The sequence below is a fragment of the Lycium ferocissimum genome, chromosome 9 (assembly GCF_029784015.1).
Source record: "Lycium ferocissimum isolate CSIRO_LF1 chromosome 9, AGI_CSIRO_Lferr_CH_V1, whole genome shotgun sequence".
NCBI lineage: Eukaryota > Viridiplantae > Streptophyta > Magnoliopsida > Solanales > Solanaceae > Lycium > Lycium ferocissimum.
In genome coordinates, this window is record NC_081350.1 from 24,604,422 (window position 1) to 24,621,095 (window position 16,674).

The following is a 16,674-nucleotide window of genomic DNA, read 5'->3' on the forward strand; positions in this document are numbered from 1 at the left end:
GGAAAACTGGTGGTTGATTCGGTTCTCGAGGCAGTGGACTTGTTTTCTTAGTACTTTGATCAAAATGGATACAACATTGAGATTACTGTGGCGGCTAGGTTTTTTGACAGAGGTGAAGTTTTCTTTTGCTAAGTATTCCTCTGCTTTATTTGTCATTTAAAAAAAAAAAAAAAAAAAAGGGTTTGACTATATATTAGCCAGCCAATTAGATTTTTGATTTTTTCTTTTTGTCTAAATTTGAGCCCTCTCTCCATGAATATATTGACTTGTATATCTTAAGAATTTTAAAAATAAACGACCATTCAAGTGGTTTGTTTATTTGGAATTATTATAAATTTTTATATTTTATATATGTGAGATTATAATACATGAAAGAGCTTATATCCATGAACTGATCTGCTGGTCTGTGTATTCACATAATATTTAATATTTGTCTTTTCTAGTTACTTCAAGAATGTATATTTGATGCCCTGTTTGGCTAGAGAAGTTTTATCATGATTCCTCATCATTGTTCTAACTTTGAAATAGAGCCTTAGAGAAATTGAAAACTAGGAATATTACTTTGATCATTAGAAGTACGGTAAAACAAAGTAATTCATTGTTTGTCTTCTTTCCGTGGACATCAAGGATGCTTTCCTGATTTCAGTGTTTATATGAATATATATAATTCAATGGTATCTTATATGAAGTGTTTTTGCTCTCAGAGAATATAACCTCCTATAATATTTTCACCATAAATAAATAATTACTATCAATTTTATTTATAATCATTTAAATCTCTTAAAATTTTATAGATGTGAGTATTTCAGTGATTTCCAGATTGAAGGATTTAAATAGGATCACTATATCATTTATTTGAGTTATTAAAATATGCTCATGTACCTTAAATTCTTTAAAACTGTATCTTTTTATCATTCCTAAAGAGAGGATCTTTACCAAAAAAAAAAAAAAGACACATCTTTTTTTTTGCAAAATGAGAAAACGTTCTTGGATTTATAGTACATTAATCGAGAGGATAATTTGTTGTGAGTAAGTGTTGTATGTCTTCCCAAAGTCTCTTTATTGTAAAAAGAGAATGAAAATGAGAATCTGTTTTTTTTATAAAATTTATAACATACCTGTTTTTCGATTATTTTATTTAGTATAACCAAAATTAGGCTTTTCGAAATCGTCTCATCATCTTGGTTTTTCTTCGGTATAGGTACGGTTTGCGGTTAGATGGTTTTTGGTTTTTTCGTTTTCTAAAAATTAAAAAAAATTACTTCTATGTCTAAAAATCTTCCTTATGGTTTTCATGTTAGAAATAATAATTTATGTGTTGACTTTAGGTCTTCTCTCCATCGGACTTTGACAAAAAATCTCTAGGATAACATTTTATATCGAGTTACATGTGATAGAACTCAGAGAAAACATAATGATATTCACTTGGCTTAAAGAGATTGATACTCACTATTTTACGAAATTTATAGAGTAATAACATCACATATATATGTTGCATGAATTGTTCTTTTATATGGAAATTTGTTGTTCAAGATATAATTTAACTGGTGAGTTTTGAATTTTATATTCAATGATTACATAAACATGCTAATTTCCAAAAAGCAAGATGAGACTCATATATTTTAAAATTTTGAGTCTACTAAGATTAAGTATTCAATAAGAGAAATATAATTTAAATCATACGAGAGAAAGATATCTATTATCTTGTAGTTTGCTATCCAAAATCGTTCTAATCCTTGTAGCTTACATGTTAATTATCGAGATCCTAGAACCAATTTTGTTTTAATATATAGAAGTATTTCTTCAAAATAGGTTTCGGTGTTAGTACCTTGGGTATAATTATGTTATATGTCGATAGTTGTTTCCATCACCCTCGACAGATTCATTATGGTAAATTATTGGTGAAAATTTTAGTATTTTATTATTTTGAAACTTATTATCTAAAATATATTTATATATTAGGTATGGTTTTGTAACTTTTGGGATGAATTATCTATTTATTTTTGCAAAAATAAAAACCAAGTAATTGTTTATGTGTGATGTGTGTTTTGAAATTTATGTAATAACTAATGATCTATTTCTGAAAAAAAAAACTTTAAAAATCGGTTCGGTTCGTCGGATAAGACATTTCTTAAAAACTTATTGAAACTTTTTCTTAGGAAGAATTTTTTTTTTTTCCTTACATACATATATGTTCCTCCCACGTACGTTTTATTGTCGTGACCATCTCTAAGCGATTTCTATAAAGTCAATCGTCCTTTTTATGTAAATTATTTTCTATCAATAGCTGTTAGGAGATTTCAGTTTTTCTATTTAGCAGAAAAATGCTTATCATCACCTTTTCTTATTTAGAAGGAAAATGACTAAGAGACTTCTCTCTTAAAAGGAAATATTAGTTTCTAACCATTCTTTGTGTGGTATAATGAACTTCAAGGCAACTGATTCTTATAAACTCTCAATTACATTTATTTGAGCACCTTAATGTTTTTTTCAAGCACTTGATGCTTATCTACAACCTTTAACCCGCTAATCCAAATGGATCATTATTACTCACCCAAGCCCCACACAAAATTACTACAAAATTTGAAACAGAACTAACGGCTCTCAAAGATTATTGTGATGTTTTGTTTTTGCCAAGGCTTCGGGGGAATGAATCTTGATCTATTGAACAATGTGATTGTTTGCAAATCTAAACTTTCAAAATCTTCTTACTTGGAAAAGTACTTTTTGTTTAACTAAGTTTTTGAAACAGAACTATATGATAGTATCAATCTGTTTTGAACTATTTATCAATTGAGAAAACTTTTGTTTGTATCGTAGAAAGAAATAGCAAATAGTCATTTTGGCCAGTCTTTCACAAAGTGGCTTTGAGCTCTAAATTGCGGAGAAGACGTGCCAAAATTCACTTTGCTACTAATTTTTTAAGATTGTCCACGTTTTGAACTATGTTTACGCGTGTGGCTGTGACTTATCAATGGAAAGTCAAGATTTCCTACTTCCTGTTGCTCCCGTAACTATCACTGCCTTTTCCTTTAGACGACGGGGGAATATATGAAGAAACTCATAACTAAGTTATTTTTTGCAAAATTTACAAATCTGAAAACAAGTAGAAAATTAATGAAACAAAAAGAGACTATGAAAAGCAACTCATATTCTAACAATTGTCATGGTTAAAAGCTTTGAGATGGATATATACTTCGCTACAGGTATGCCTATGGACTCAGTTATGATATGTCTGATTTTATTATGGTGTTGTGTCCTTCTGTCATGTTAAGTTTCTCGGAAGATTAAATCGTCGGTTCTTTAATTTTTCTTTTTCCCAATCTAAGATGAAAAACTAGGTGTATAATCTGATTAGTTGCCCTCAAATTTGAGTTCATCAATTCAGCTTTTGTATTATATATAAAATAAATTCCTAGTTCATTAAATTTTTCATTAATGTGTTTTATTGACAATTCCATTATTTTGATTTATTAAAAGGTACCAGTCCACACCCTTAACTCTGTTTCGTGAAATATGATAGTTTGTGTTTCTTGCATAAGTCTATTTGTTCATAATTGAGATGAAATAGGTAGATTTTAGTAATATATAGTTTTAATTTAATTGATTGGTACTCAACAGCACAAACAATTTATGAAAGATTTCGCCTTTATAATATTTTTTAGTTATAAGATTCATAAGACCAAAAAAAATGTACAATTTTTTTGCCGGTACCAAAAATCCTTGAAAGTTGACTTTGTCTGCTACCAACATCCTTCGTGTTGTTGCTGGTTCCTGGGGTGTTGTTTCTACACTTTTTCCATAGAAATTCAGCACAAATTTCGATCGTTTTCCAAGAATATACTGGTTCTAGTGGTGCCTAAATTCAGACCATATACATCAGCATTTAGGTATCAGATGTTGATGAAAATCTTTTTGCAGTTCCATGTGAGGATTCGTTTTACGTTTTACCTCTTTTATTTTATTGAAAAATTTAATATTTAATCAGTTTCAGATATATTTCACACAGTTGTATCTCTTTATACTCAGGCAAATTATGTTTTTTCCTGTGCTTTCTGTTTAAAAGAACAATAGCTCGTATTTTCCTGTTCAAATTCATAATATGTCTGTTACTGAATGAGCTATATAGAAACCTCATGATATACATTGAGAAATTTTAATGTTTAAAACAGATTAACTTTGGAAAGAAATATGGCTCTGGTTGTGCCCAAATCAGACCATATAGCATCCTCTAGAATTACTTGGAAGTACCCACTGTGATCCAAATATGTCCAATAACATACACCATAGTTGCCGTAGATAAAAGTCTAGTATTTACGTCAGGAAGGATACAAAGGCAGAGCCTTTCCATTGAGTTTCAAATCGTGCACCACATTGCCCTCTGAGATTTCTCGGTTATCAAAAAAATAACTCCCAGGCTACCTTAGAGAGAAAAAAACAGATGTTTTACATCATTTGAATCAGCTTTACACAATAAGCATTGAGTGCATAGTTGAAGTTCCCTTTTCATCAAGTTTTCTTGCATTACACACGCTTTGTACAACTTTATCCAGCTGAAACATATCATTTGGTTGGAGAGATAGTGGTGCACAAATTGCTTAGCTTAGAGTACAAAGACAATGCATTTTTTTAATCTTCTGTGGTACATCTAGTTCTATAGCAATACCCTTAGTTTAGGTCTTAGTTTCCCTCTGCTTTTCATAGTCGTTCACAGTTTGCTTTGATTCCTTCCCGGATTGTAAAAGTTATCTTCCTTTTGGAGTTATGTAACAAGACACTGTAAGAATATGAACTTGAAAAAAATAAAATTAAAAAAATCAAGCTAATGAAGCTCAAATAGACTAATACAAACCTTGTCAAGTCAAGAAAAGAAGAAAACCAGAAGTAAACGCAAATGTGAGACATTTCACAAAATAAAGCTTCAAAATGAACATAGGAGCAACATAATCCATTACGCCAACGTCTTCTTAACCTCGACATCTGAAAATTTTAAAAATAAGATAGTGAGTCAAACACTTATAATTAGTTTCCAATATAGAGAGTTGTAGCTGCACCATGCTAAACTTAAATTATACGTCAGTTTCCACTTGAAACACATGTTAACTTTCTTAGAAACGTCGAAACTTAGTCCCTGCAATGACAGCTTCAAACATTGGTATAGATTTAAAAATGTAAAATTTACTAGCTTATCAACTGAGGCCAATCCTTATCAAAATCTTCTACTTATTGAAATTATTGGAAATAAAAATATGCTAAGTTTAGAGCATCGATTAGTTGTTGTTATAACAAAAGTATAAAAGCTAAGATATTAGTAGTTACGATTAAGTAAAAGATCAGGATAGAGCTTAATTGAATACCTGAAGTCCTGAAACTTATAACTTGTCTAGCATGGTTTCTTCTTCAGTAATTCCTTTGACCTCGCTGCCGCTTTCTCCTTCGCATAATAATTTTGTGTTCCATCTCTTCAATGATTCTTGCAAGCCATCTCAGATTTGGAGTTGAAATCATGAAATATATTATGGATAATTCAATACATAGCCCACTTCCATATCCCATAAAAGCAGCTTTCCAAAAATCATTCAGAAATTCAGAATGGCTTTCTTGATCGTCTAGCACAGATGTGGTATCATTTGTCTCTGCTACCCTATCATCACCACAACCTTTTGAAACAGGGAACCCACGTAATCCATTATTGCCTTCATATGAATTGTTCTCAAATGTAGCAAATTGTCGTCCTTGAGGGATGCATCCTTGGAGATGATTGTGAGAGAGATTTAAGAATGCAAGAGATGTAAGAGAAGCAAGTTGTTGTGGTATCTCTCCCGAAAGCTCGTTAAACGAAAGGTCCAATGATTCGACTACAAATAAACTTCCAAGTGATGGTGGTATATGACCTTGTAATCCATTATGAGATAAATTCAGCACCCGAAGTGCAATGAGATCTCCCATAATACTTGGAATACGTCCTTCAAATCTGTTACTTGAAAGATCGATTGTCGTGTAACCCATCAAAATTCTATCCAGTTCAAGCTCCAGTCCCTTGGTTGAAACTGTTACAGAATCATTGTAATCTCTCTCTCCAGATTTACCAAGATATGTCGGTACCTTCACTTTTTGATCAATTATCCTCATTGCTTTCAAATTTTTAAACAGACTAGTCGACAAGTTTCCTGTGAAGGAATTGTAAGAGAGATCCATGATTTGAAGCTCACGAAACATGTTTTCATCATTTGAAGTTCTAACCAGTCCATGCAATTTATTCGATCTCAACCTTAACACTTGCAGCTTTGGAAGAGTTTCAAGCCACATCGGGAATGTGTCGTTAAGGTGATTATCTCCTAAATCAAGAACTTGCAACTCCTTGCAATTGGCCAAAGATCGGGGGATTTTCCCCTCTATTGCATTGTCATGCAAGTCAAAGCTTGTGAGTACACTTCCAATGCTAAAAGTTGTTGGTAGAATCCCAGAAAGATTGTTTTGGTGGATATCCAAAACCTCAAGATGACCACCCATTTTGCCAAAACATTGTGGAATTGGTCCCTTTAGACTATTTCTGCCCAAATCTAGAACCCGTAGTGATGTTAGCTCGCAAATAGACGAAGGGATCTCTTCACTGAAATTATTATATGGTATTGTCAGTACTTGGAGTCCACTGATATTAACTACACATTGCAGAATTTCTCCCCTCAAGTTGTTTCTCCCCAAATACAATACTTTCAATGATATCAAATTGCAGATAGTTGAAGGAATTTCCTCAGTGAGATTGTTGTTTTGGAGATACAGATATTCCAAGTTTCTCAAGTTGCCAAAGGAAGCAGGAATCGAACCAATAAGTTGATTAACAGATAAATACATAGTAACAAGGCTTTTCAGATTCCCCAACTCACTAGGAACGGGACCAGAAAGGTTGTTAACATAAAGAGACAAAAAGATACAAGCCGTTCAAATTCCCCAGTGAAGCAGGAATAGAACCATTAAGGAAATTAGTAGACAAGTCTAAATAATTAAGAGTACTTAGGTAACCTATTTCTTCAGGAATGGAGCTAGTAATGTGATTCTCACAAAGAATCAAAGAGGTCAAATTGGTCAAATTCCCCAATGAAGTAGGAATAGAACCATTAAGAGAGTTTTTACCCAAAATTAGTTTATTAAGAGACCTTAGGTAACCTATTTCTTCAGGAATGGAGCCAGAAAGGTGATTCTTATCAAGATACAAACTAGACAAGCTGGTCAAATTCCCCAGTGCAGCAAGAATAGAACCATTAAGAAAATTATTAGATAATTGTAAAACATTAAGAGCCCTTAGGTAACCTATTTCTTCGGGAATGGAGTCAGAAAGGTGGTTCTCATAAAGAAACAAACTAGATAAGCTGGTCAAATTTCCCAATGAAGCAGGAATAGAACCATTAAGAAAATTATTAGATAATTGTAAAACATTAAAGCCCTTACCTTCGGAATGGAAGAGATAAAGAAACAAACTAGATAAGTGGTCAAATTTCCTATTTAGAACCAATAAGAGAGTTAGTACTTAAAGCTAGAGAAGTAAGAAAGACTATTCTTATAAAGATACAAAATAGACAAGTTGGTCAAATTCCCCAATGAAGCAGGAATGGAACCATTTAAAAGGTTGTCAAAGATGTAAATTGTCTGAAGCTTGGCTAGTGAGCCGAGCTGTGGTGGGATTTTGCCTGAAATCTGATTGGTGTGCAAGTCAACATATACAAGATTAGTAAGATTACCAATTTCAGGTGGGATGGTGCCAGAGAGATTGTTCACGCTGAGATCAACATATTCAAGAAATGGGAGAGTTGAAAATGGAAAATCATAGAGTGTACCGATGACACTAGCACCTCTAATATCCAACTTGTTTACCCTGCCATTAAAGCATAGAACTCCATGCCAGTCCCTGCATGCATTAGAACTTTGTGTCCATGAAGCCAATAAGGAATTATTCTAGTTCTTGAATGTTGCTTTCCATTTTAAGAGAGCAGTTGTTTCCTCAATGGACGCAAAAGTAACTGTAAAGAGACATAAGAGAATGAGAAACTGAAGTAGTGAAAATATTTTGGGAACCATCATCATAAATTGCTACACGATTTTGAGTTGGATTAATTTTGCTTTTGAGGAACTTGTGCAGCATACACTTTTATATTGTAGATTTTTTTTTTTTTTTTTTGTCTTCCCAGTCAATGGCATATAATTGTTTTTGTCATGTTCTCTCTTGTCTATACTAGATTGTCCATATCTTGCCTAAAATTATAAGTTTCAATCAGATGAGCGTTGTGAAAGGCAGACTTATTTTAAAAAGAATTAACCTATTGCCCAATAATTTGTCTAGTCAAGCACAAGAAGCCAAATGAACATGGAAATATTGTTCTCAAATTAGTCAGGGTTAAGTCATATATATATATGATAGAGTATCATGACTCTTTTTCTATAAAATAATTTTGAAATATTGGTCTTTAATTTCATCAATAAGCAAAGACAGGGATTCTTAAAATCACTTTATCTCTCTAGTAAGCTGTTTCTATGATACTTTATTCTAGATGGTCCTATATCTTGCCTAAAATCAGAACTCAGTTCAGAGAACCAAGCATTTTGTTTTTGGAATTGATACTATAAATATATGTTATTGGCCGGCCGATAATTGGTGTAGTCAAGCATAAGAAGCCAAATAAGTAGGAAAACATTATAACTTTCAAACGGGTCTAGTCATTGGTCATCTTTTGTAAGTATTTAATTTGTCTAAAGATATAAATTATCTTTTCTGAGACCTAAATAGACATCATATTTAGAATATTCATTCTCAACTCAAAGAACAAGTCTTGTTCTGTTGATTATAAAAAATTATCGGCCAGGTCTGTTCGTCTAAGAAAATAATTTATTCTATTATTTCTTGTTCAAGACCAAATCCAATCCCTCAAGAAAGTAAGAAAAAGAAAACATATATCTACATTGAGAAGACAAAGATTTATTAAAAGTTTTAAGACTTTCCCATTCATTTTGGAGTTTAAAAAGAGGTGTGACAATTACCACTTACACACTTAAATTTGCGGGGTCTTATGATCCCCTAAACTATTTTGAATTAGAATTATTAACTCTCCCAAGTGTTGAGCTTGCAAAGAGAGTATATTTCACACTCTCGAAGAGAGTGAGAAGAAGAAGAAAATGTTTGAAATTTATTTTATCATTTTTTATAAAATATTTATTTTTCTAGTTTATTTTTTTCCATTTGCTCATTTTGTTTTTCTTGTATTTTCTTTTCCTTATCTTTATGTTTGTCTTTAATCCTTTTTGTTCGATTTTCTCAACTGCATCAATATTGCGCAAGTCTCCACCATTGCAGAAGTCATCACCAGTGCCAATAATCTCTCTCATCGTTTTTCTTTTTCCAAAATCAGGAAAAGAAAATCCTAGGCACAATACATAAATAGACCCTCAAACTTGGCCTCAACTAGCAAGTATACCCTCCAACTTTGGGTGTGCACAAGTAGGCACCTCAACTTGTCTTCACTTTGTCAGTTGAACACTCTAACTTACAAAATGATCATCTAAACACCTCAACTTGTATAAAGTACACCTCGAAAAGTTATGTGCCACGTCAGCATTTGTGTTTACGTGTTTAAATTTTTACAAGTTTAGGTGTCTACTTGTGCACACTCAAAGTTAGAGGGCATATTTGCCCGCTGAGACAAAATTTGAGGACTTGTTTATGTATTATGCCAAAATCCTGTTATCGTAGAAAAATCACCGCTCTCATTGAAAATACAGCAAGCACCACCAACCCCCCCCCCCCCCCCCCCCCATCCCACACACACAATAATAATAATAATAAATAAAGGACAACTATAGCCCCTTTCTAATATTTTCTTGTTTTACTAATTCTGCGAACATCTTTTTCGAAAAGTTCATTAAGAATTTTACCAATAATTTCAGTTTCTGTTATATCCTTAGGGATTTTTTATATGAGTTGATATGGTTAGAAAGGGGTGGATCCATCAAGAAGATCAATAGTTCTCTTGTGATTTGTAGATCTTTTATTTTTTACCTTTGTTTCTTGTTACCAACCTCACCATACATGCAATTTTGTATAACTTTTTATCGGTCAATTGTCACTTTCTTTCTTTTGAGGACTTTTATGATCAATTTCAATTCCATCATATTTGTGACGGTTGGGTTTGGTCCTTGAAATTGTAAGTAGATATTAAATCTTGTAAAAAAATTTCTCGGATTAAATTATTGTTAGATTAATTAGAACTGGGCGTAATGGATAGAAGAAAGTAGTGGTGCTGCTTGTTTGCCATCCGCATTCTCGTCTAGTTTAGGATTTGCATCAGAAATAACAATTTTGTTACTATAATTTTTGTCAAATTTATTCACCCTTTTAGTATATAATATCTACACATGAGTTATGGGGCGGGTAGGTTCTTTTTAATGGAGTTTGTATTTATTAGATTTAAGAAAGAAAAAAACATTTCCCACATAAAGTTGGATTTTCCGGTAGATGTGATTATTGTGTTAGTAAGCTCAAAGTTTTGTTACTTTTGTGTTATAAATTATAGTTAAGTGATTTTGGTGAAAAAAGTGATAGTTACGTGAATTTATTGTTAGAAAACATAATTAAGTGACTTTGTTGCAAAAAGGTGATAGAGACCTCTATGAAATTTACCCCTCAATCAGTATTTCCGGTGGATTCTTTCTCATCAATGCCATCAAGGGTAATTCAATTGGTACTGAAGCATTGGGTGAATTTGATATATTACATTGTCATGATCAAAACATTTTTGGATAGTCGTGATTGAGCCTTTTGATTCCGAAACTGGAAAACATTAAAATATTGAGCGATTTTCAAACAATACATTCTTCATTGTTATTTACCAGTCATTGTTTTTCTTTTAGTGGAATTTTTTCCAAAAAGATATTTGCTAGGATTAATAAAATAAAAGAGAATATTAGAAAGGATAACATAATCATAGCACTATTTTTAAAATTAAAAATAGATAGGATAAAAGAATTGTTACAAAAAAATTAAAATAAGGAAGATAAACAAAATATCAAAAACCAAAAGGAAGGGTAGGGCTATGAGGTCAAACATGTGGGAACGTAGCTAAAATTATACCAAAAGAAAACAAATTAATAAAGGGGAAAAGAGAGCATAAACCGGACAACTAGCACATTTCTTAAACAGTTTTTTTGACCAAGTTGAACATCCTCGTATTCCTCAACAAACTGAGATTAAGGAAAAAATTTATGGTGGGGGAGGCACGCCATGTCATAGTTGTGTGAGTGTTTCATTAATTGACAAGTGTACATTGTGGGTCCCATTTTAATTTAACTTTTCCTTCTTCCTTTACCCATCACCCCTTATTCCAAGCACCCTCATGACACCAGTATTACTAATATATCGAATTTTGTATTTCCGCAATTAATTAATGAAGGTCGTTTAAAATGTAGAAGGATAATGATAAGAATAAAAAGGTTGAATATACTCTGAGTAAGAATAAACATCAACTAAAGTAACCTTCCAGTCATTATGCCAATTCAAAGGTGCGTTTTACGTAGATTTATTTTTTGTATTTCTTATAAACTTCATTCACTTAATTAAAATCATAAATCTTAAGACATTTTCTCCTTAATGCAAGAAAAGGGTAATAACGAATTATAAGTTGGAACTCTTTTGGTATCGGATTTCTTTTAACTCGATGAATATTTTTTTGACGCAAGATATAAATTTATATGTAAGAATTAAAAAACAATTAAAATAAATAGTAGATATAAACCCATAATTTTTAATATATAATAATTGCAATGAGAACTTTAAAATTTGAATGCATAAAACTTAAATCTTTTATCCTTCATTGATTATACCAAGCACCAAATTAATTTGGGTCGATTTTTGCTTAAAATTAAAATCAAATCAAGTTAGTCGATATTTAATTATTAAAACTACACCAAATCTGATATAATACACATTTATCACATTTGGTTGTTGTTGGTTTGGGTCGATTTTTTTATTTTAAAAAAATATAATGATATTAATTTATTTTTTATTTTTTCTTACAATAACAAAAAGAATTTGTCATTATTTGCTAACTATAATCATTTACCGCCCTTTTATTATTGTAGCTGTAATTTCCTTGAATTATGAGGAATGTCTTGAGATCTATGAGCTTTAATTAGATGAATAATGTTTATAAGAAATATAAAAAAACCTATAGCTAAATATCTCATAGTTTTTATTATATAAATTGATTTTGATCATTTTTTTCTTTTAAGAAATGGGCTTAAGGCCTAAAACCTATTAGTCTATTAGAGATAAATAAAATTTTGATGAAAAATTATATAAAATACTTAAAATTAGTATAAAAATAATATACTACATACAAAATAATTATAAAAAGGGTATATATTAAGGACTTTCAGTTAATGAAAACATTAAAATAGGGAAGAAACACGTTTCTTTGAGTAAACAAATAAAGAGAAGAAATAGAAATTAGAAAGCTGCTGGATCAAAAAAAAAAAAATTGAAAAAGAAAAAATAGGACAGCTGGGACTTTGGCCCCTTTTTCTGAAAGAAAATTTAGGCAACGAATGAGAGGAATCCCATACAAGTATTGTCTGCCACCTAATAGTTGTGCCTCTCACACCAAGCTGCTACTGGATCAAAAAAAAAAAATTGAAAAAGAAAGAAATAGGACAGTTGGGACTTTGGCCCCTTTTTTCTGAAAGTGGGACCCAAATTTCCACTTGGCAACGAATGAGAGGAATCCCACACAAGTATTGTCTGCCACCTAATAGTTGTGCCTCTTACACCATAAAATTTTTCGAGATTAAGCATGCAAAAGAAAAGAAATTTCTAGCTACGCTGCAAATATCCAATTATAAATTCATCAAGAATTTCTCAATTTTCTTAGACTTTGAAAATCAATAGTAGTAATTAACTAGACTTAGATTCATGCATGCTCTCACCAGGTCACCCATAAAGAACAAAAAGGAAAGGCTTTTCATCACCCCAAAGTCCTTCAAATAAAACCTTGTATATATTAGGATTATCGACATGTGTAGTCACTTTATCTACTTCAATCATCTTTTCTTTCTCATTTAGAACTGTAATTTTTGTGCGAAACACATCATAAGTAGTGTCTTCGATGGGGAAAAACTTGAGCCCATGGGAGGTTTAGGTACACCTGGTGGACTACATACCACTCCTCCCCATTCAACATTCGTAGCAAAGCTTGCCAAGCCAATGAAGATTCTTTGCGGTCAAAACCCAACTTGTTCATGGCTTTTGATAATAAAAGCCACCAGTTTCCATTGGCTAAATCCTTATTTTCAAAAAGGAAATGTCAATGTCAATGATTATGTGCCTTTCAGATTATAATCCTTATACTTGTAAAAACTTTGATATAAATTCTAAATAAGAATATTAAAAACGAAATAAAAAGTATACCTGGTCAATGTACATCGTTCCTATCCTTGTAGTGCCTCCACGTTGTGAAAGACTATCCATGTATGACATATCAAGAGGTATCTCAGTATTTACTGATACAAATCCAGGACATAGGTTAGTGATGCAATACGTTTTATCGACCTAAAAAATAGAAAGATACAACCATACATGAACTTTTGTAGATCGAAGTAAATTGTTAAATGAAAAGATGTACTACTTTGATGAACTCACGATATAAATGATCAAGGTACGTACATAAGATAAGTTACCTGATAATGTATAAAAAGTCTAGTTTTATTGTCCCCATATAATGTTGGCTCCACCTAAAACATGAAATATAAACATTATAATAATCAAGTGCGAGTTTACTGATATATATTTTTTTTGCTTAAATAAAGTTTCTAATTTACATGTTAGATAAAATATTCCATCCTAATGACATCTTATTCTCATAAATCAATTAATTAAGGATGAAAATAGTCATGCTAAACTTACTCTCCAACCAACTTGTAAGATATTCTGAGTCTTTTTGAATTTTTAGTCGACATGCACTATGTTTATGGCCTTCAACACAAGGATTGTAAAAATTAGTTGCAATTCCAGCTCCCGCAAACTTGTTATTTGGATGATTTGGAGTTCGCGCTATTGTGAGCTGAATATAATAAATACATAATTTTGGTAACTCCAATAAATTTTCCAGATTAACCTCTGTATATACACCAAAACCCTATGTTTTTCTTTTCGAGTACAACATATGGTGCGCCCTACGGAAAAGTGTGGAAAATAGAGCCAAAATTTGAACCTTTCATATTGTACGATAAGTGAAGCAGACAACCAAAAGCCAACCCCTAAATTCCAAAAATAGAGACCTTGGCAGCACAATTTGATATCTGAACCTAAGAAGCCCCTTGTTGTAAATTAGACTATATGGATAAGTTAGAAAGTAGTGTTAATCCTGTTGGTGCTATCGAAAACTGATTGTTTTCTTAGACATATCATCAACATAAAATAAATATTATAAACTTTTTAATGCCTTCATTATTATTCGTCATATAAATAGATCCTCAATCAAACACAATTTAAAACTGAAAAAATAAAAGTATGATAATATCTTCACAGTCATGTATTGCACCTTATATCCTTTTCAAGATATGTATCTTCCTTTTGGCTCACTATTGTTGTTGCTCTGCATTAGATGTATTGCAATATATGAGTTTTGCCACGATGATTGTAAATTAAGGTTTGTATGTTTGTGTAGTAACTGTTTTTCTTATCTATAAATAAATAGATTCTTAAGTAATGACTTCTAATGTTTAGGTATGAATTATTCAAGCAAAAGCAGTAAATTGTTCATAAATTATCTTAGGATATCAAAGTGAGCGTCGAATGTGACATTATGACTAATGTATTTGGCGGTGGCATCAATCACCATATATATCTTTCTGATTTAAACTCTTCTTCAATTCAACCTTTTAAATTTTTAGCATTGAACCATTATATTTCTAATAACTTATGGGTTCATATCTAATATTTATTTTATTTAAATGCCACGATAAATTTTGGTAAATTTTTACATATAAATTTATATAAAGACGACGAATGGAGATATTGGTTAACGAAAAACAAAGAAAAAAAGTTTGGGATTCAATTGAACCCAAAAGAAATTATAATATAGCTCCATCCGCCCCTACATTGATAAGATAAATGGCATACGTCTTTGTCTTATAAGATCATCTTTTGCAATTCTCTTAATAGGAGACGTGAAAATGTTACATCTTCTATTTTTTATTAAGGACAACCTCCATCTTTGGATCATATTGTCGATGACCTGCTAGTTGTTGAATCACTTGAATTTTTCTTTATCCTAGATAAAGTGGATTTATCTGTCCCACCAAATGTTTAGTTGTATGCCAACAATATCATATTCTTGTGAAAAAAAAAAAAAAGTTGAAGGTAAATGGAAAGAGAGTGGAGATATGCCTTAGGATGAAAATTATGGTCCTTCAACAGCGGATGACCAAATGCAGATTGTTTGTAGAAATCTACACAATCATATATATCCCCATACTTAGTCTGCAAACAAAAAATCCATGAACCAAGTAATTTAAATGACATAATTACATATCTTGTCATTGAATAGGTAAATTTTAGACACAAAACAATCTCAGAGAGGCAAAGGTTAGTAGATGGTTATACTGCTCCTATTATTTAATATACGGAAAAGGCTCAAATATGCCATGCAATTATCAGAAATGGCTCGTCATTGTGTCATTTATCAATAGTTTGGCTCATTTATGCCATTGAACTATCGGAAATGACTCATTTATGCCACTCATCAAAAGTTTCGCTCATTTATGCCATCGCCGGCCATTACCAAAATGACTCATCCATGTCATTTTTCATTAACGCTAGTTTTGCAATACCAGATATGATACGCTACCTCCAACTAGATGTTGTGGGTGGGTCGGGTGTATGGGTCGGATTTTTTTTTATTAATTTGGAATTTAAATTAGGCTGATTTAATTAAACGACGTATACCTCTAATTGGAGGCCACACGCCATATTTGGTATTATAAAACCGGTGTTAATGAAAATGACATGGATGGGTCATTTTGGTAACGACGATGGCATAAATGAGCCAAACTATTAATGAGTGGCATAAATAAGCCAGTTTCGATAGTTCGATGGCATATTTGAGCCTTTTCCGTTTAATATATTGATATTCGACCTTGAAGTCAAAATAGGGGTGTGTGTGTGTAAAGAGTACTATAGTGTAGAGGGTTCACAATTTTCACGTACAACAAAAAATTCAAAAAAGGGAAAGAATGTAAGGTCCATTTCCCAAAAACTATGTGACAGAGGAATATTAGTTTTTTTTCTCCTACAAGATTGATTTTATCAAATAAAAAAGGCTCAAATATGCCATCGAACTATCGGAAATGGCTCATCTATGTCACTCGTCAATATTTTGGCTCATTTATGCCATAGCCGTTACCAAAATGGCTCATTCATGCCATTTTTCATTAATTTGGGTTGGATTTTTTTTTATTAATTTGGGATTTCAAATTGGGTTGGTTTAATTAAACAATGTGGACCTCTAATTGGAGGCCACGTGTCATAATTGGTATTGTAAAATTGGTGTTAATAAAAAATGGCATGAATGAGACATTTTGGTAACGGTGATGGCATAGATGAGCCATTTTGGTAACAACGATGGCATAAAT

The 16,674-nt window shown here is 31.8% G+C and overlaps 1 pseudogene; it reads right to left on the minus strand.

Annotated features, from left to right (window-relative positions):
* Positions 1 to 4,951: 4,951 nt before the first annotated feature.
* Positions 4,952 to 9,004, minus strand: LOC132031701 (receptor-like protein 9DC3; annotated as a pseudogene).
* Between the last annotated feature and the right edge of the window lie 7,670 nt (positions 9,005 to 16,674).